Source organism: Parus major, chromosome 4 (assembly GCF_001522545.3).
Source record: "Parus major isolate Abel chromosome 4, Parus_major1.1, whole genome shotgun sequence".
NCBI classification, from domain to species: domain Eukaryota; kingdom Metazoa; phylum Chordata; class Aves; order Passeriformes; family Paridae; genus Parus; species Parus major.
Genome location: NC_031771.1, coordinates 46,638,050 through 46,642,003, shown reverse-complemented (window position 1 = coordinate 46,642,003; position 3,954 = coordinate 46,638,050). Strand labels below are relative to the sequence as shown.

Sequence of the window (3,954 nt, the reverse complement as noted above, 5' to 3'; positions counted from 1 at the left end):
TGTGAGAGGTTTACTTTATAGGCTGCATTAAAAACTCTGCTTCTAAGAAGCTTTGTTGTTACCACAGACAAACAATAAAAAGCCCCCAAATCAAGGAAATATTTTTCTCTTTTTAATAAGATGGTAAAATAAACAAGAGAAACAAATGCTTCAGGTTTATCCAATGAAATACAAAAAAATTCCGTATGCCCTCAAATCATTCAGAAGCTAATGTTCCCAACTATTCCTATTAAATCTGAACTGCTCAGTGTAGACTGGAAAATGCAATTTCAGAAAGCTGCAGGAGGGTAAGGCTGTATAAATGTAAGGAATGGAGGTAATGAAGTATTAACTGGATGCTAAATTGCTGCCTATCATGTTTGCAATGGGCAGTTTACAATCTGTTCGTCCTGATGGATTTAGCACAAGGGAGCCTGAAGTCCTGGCAATTTCTGTCTCTGCCTAGTAATTGATGGCTAAGCTGTACCCACAAATCATGTGTTAGCACCAAAGGAGTTTGAGACCCTGCTCAGCCCAAACAGCTCCACTGCACTCAGAGGAGCAGTAGTAAATGGAAGGTAAAGAAAAGTTCCAAGAGATAATGGGTTGGAATGCTAATGACCCAAGCTAGAACAAAAGATGGAAATGCAATTTCTCAAAAAGTACAAACCCATTTAATGTCTTAATGAGTTACTAAAAATCTGTAATAACGATTTTGTGATTTGAAGCCAAATTAGTATTTTTCCACTTTTTTTTCTTCATGCACTAAGCTATTGCGCAAATTATGATGGTCTTCCTGTTTTACTGCAGAAACTAACATGCTTGCTACAGAAATCTTTTTTTCTGTAATACTTTGGCCACCCTTCTCAACAGCCAAAAACTCTATCTTTTAGGCATCTCAGTCATCTAGAGCATTAAGCAGGTTGAAAATTGTGCTCATTTCATTAAAGTAGAGGATAACTCCCAGCTTTATACAGACTTCTTAACCTGCGGAATATATAAAATAAATTTCTGCCCTGATAAAAAAATGTAATTATCACAAGGATTGTCTTGCAACCAAAGATGTATCTTGAATGAACAGAAAATAGATGTGAAATCTATACTCCGCTATTGAAGTTGTTTATGCAGCAAAACATGTTTGTCCATCATTCATATTTTCTTAATACCAAATAATTATGATGTAAAAAATGGAGCTTGTCAACTGAAATGCATAATTGGCCTTCTCCTGAAAAGACAGATAGCATAGCTCCCCAAGCTGAAAATGGGGATGCTTTCTTCTGGGCGTGTATGATGTGTCTTCTTTTATTCAGAAGTGCTGGTATTTCATAGGGTGATACCTGAAACGAAAGAAAATAGTATCAGAATAAAAGAGGAGAATAAAAGTCTTCTCTAATTATCTCAAGTGTCATAATTCTGACTTTCACAGTAATTAATTATTCTCTTTATTACAAAAGAAAACAACATTGTAGCTAAATGGCAGACAAAATAGATGATGCACATCAGATTGGAGCAAAAGACTGAAACTGATACCTGACAGCTGAGTAGTGGCTCAGGTACCTGCCCCATAAGACTGTGATACAGGAACTTGAGCAAGGCACACCAGGTCTTACCCACTTCCAGGGAAGATGGCAATGGAAGAGTGGGAAGAGCCAGAAAGGTTCACCACATCCACCTAGCTGGAGTGCTCTTCTGCAACTGCATTTCCCATTCTCTACTGCTATATGGCAGGGCACATTTGGAAATAATTAAATTGAAGCAGCTTTTTCCACATTCACAAGTGAAATGCTTCTCCCTAACCATCAATGACACTTTTGAATTTGGACTGCAGCTCCCAGAGCTCCCAGAGTCCAATCAAGCTTATCTTACTTTTTAGAGAACTATGCAATGCTGAGGCAGGGGAAGAGGGAGGTGGAGTGGAAGTACAGCATTCCTGTACTTCTAACTTGGACACTGAGTGAAAAACCAAAAACAGTTTGTCACCCATTCTGGTAGTTCCCATAGCTGCAGGCCTGATTACAACATCTGTCTACATTTGCTTTTACATGATAGGAACTGGCTTCAAAAACGTTCCTTGGCTGTGAAATCGTACTGGAGGCAGCAGCTGCCGAAGTGAGCTAGAAAATGACAAGTGTAGGCAGGATACATTGCATCAAAAATTGATGCCAGCTAATGGAGCAGTGGGTTTAAACAGCCTGCACAGTGCCCCTTATAGTCCAGTTCTGCCAGCAAGCAGGAGTGTTTCCCTTGGAAACCTTTAGTGTCTCTTTTGGAGAGAAACACATCCTGGCATGCATTTAGTGCAGGACCCAGTAATTGTGCCAAGTACCCTGGAATGTGCTCAGCAATCTGATTCTGTGGGCTTTTCTGTTCTGAGAGTTGTCATTTTAATCTATGAGTAAGACTGGAATCTCTTATGGAAGCAGAAACAGGAGGAATTACCTTTCATGATATTTTAAAAATAAATACGTAACTGAGTGCATACAGTTTAAAACTGCATGAGGGCATAAATCATAGAATCATAGTTATCAACAGGAATTATGGTGTAAAAAATGAAGTCTTACAAAAATGGCCAACTGACAAAGCCAGTAGGTCAGTACTAGTAGGAACTTCTCCCTTCAGCAGCTTCACACCAAATTTTATGATGACTTTAATGACAGTACTATCACTTCAGAGCACTGAAATTATGCTTTTCAGAAAAACTGTCAAAAGGATAATTGGAAGGATCCCAGCAATTTAAAATCACACCTACTGTTCTTCACAAATACCTGCATGAAAGCAGCTTAACTGTAATCTTCCTCTCACTCCTGATCTCACTTGTAACATGCCTTTGCTAGAATGTCTTATGAGTTTCACTGTTTTCTCTGCATAATTTCTATCTTCTGTTGTTTGTGTGGGTGCCTTGCTTGAAGAAGATGAGAGAGAGATTCTTTTAAATATGAAAACATTTTTGTAAAGCCACAATCACATAAGGAAAACAGGCAAAGAATATTTTTAGTTGCACTTTCTGTTTGTGCTACTAAGTTCAGCAATGATGACATTTAAAGACCTCTTCAGGAAGGCAGCAGCAGCATGAGCCAAAGCCCAGGTAATACCATAGGTATACCTGCACTGAAATTTCCTGGCATTAGACTGGGATATACACAATCAAATTTCTAATTTCCTGTGGAAGTGTTTCATTAGAAAACAAGGACAGCGATGATAATCTGAATGTTGCTGGGTAAGAGTCAGCCTCTCATACACTTGTTAATCTCCTTGCACCCTTGGGGGTGCCAACCCTTTCACCTATAGGGGGTTTCATGCCTACATGCTTCTCAGATTTTAAGAGAGGAAAGGAACCTGTCAAATTCTTTTATTTTACAATTTCTTTGACAGAGGTTTTCATCTTTTTAGCCATACGCCATGTGTTGTCTCTGCCAGTTACCTGTCATCTACCTTACGTTCCAGTTTTATATTCCATTTCACCTGAAGATAAGATCATGTCTTAAATTCTATATTCACTGGAGACCAACTTGTCTTATTTAACTGTACAGCTACACTGTTACTCAGGAAGAAGTACAGAGACATGAAGCACCTTGTGTGTTCAAGGATCTCAAAGCTCTTTACAATGACACATGGCAAAAGGCAGTGCACTAAAAATCATTGGCAGTTGCTGATGTGGAACTTTCATTAGCTTTTATGCAGCCTTTGCCATGTCTACCAGTTTTATTAAAAGAATTAACAGGATGCAGGATACCAGGATTCTTTTATCTTGTCCTTGGGGCATTGATTGTCAAAGACATTGACACATAAATAAAATGTTTGGGTAATAGTAACCAATTTGTGTGAATTTGTTCTATCATCAGCTCAGAGCTGATGCAACACTGGGCACTTTCAAGGAAATATAAGACCCACAACAGTTGGCTTTAAGACACTGAGCCAGCCTTCCCTTCCCTTCCCTTCCCTTCCCTTCCCTTCCCTTCCCTTCCCTTCCCTTCC

General features: G+C 39.0%; 1 protein-coding gene across 4 annotated transcripts in view; it reads right to left on the bottom strand.

The window, feature by feature from the left end:
* Window positions 1-3,954, bottom strand: part of TMEM156 (transmembrane protein 156) — a 26,570-nt gene continuing 22,616 nt past the window's right edge. For all 4 annotated transcript variants that reach the window (XM_015624861.3, XM_015624860.3, XM_015624859.3 and 1 more), the window contains exon 7: window positions 1-1,316. The gene's annotated coding sequence lies outside the window, so the exon portion shown is untranslated. The remainder of the gene's footprint in view (window positions 1,317-3,954) is intronic.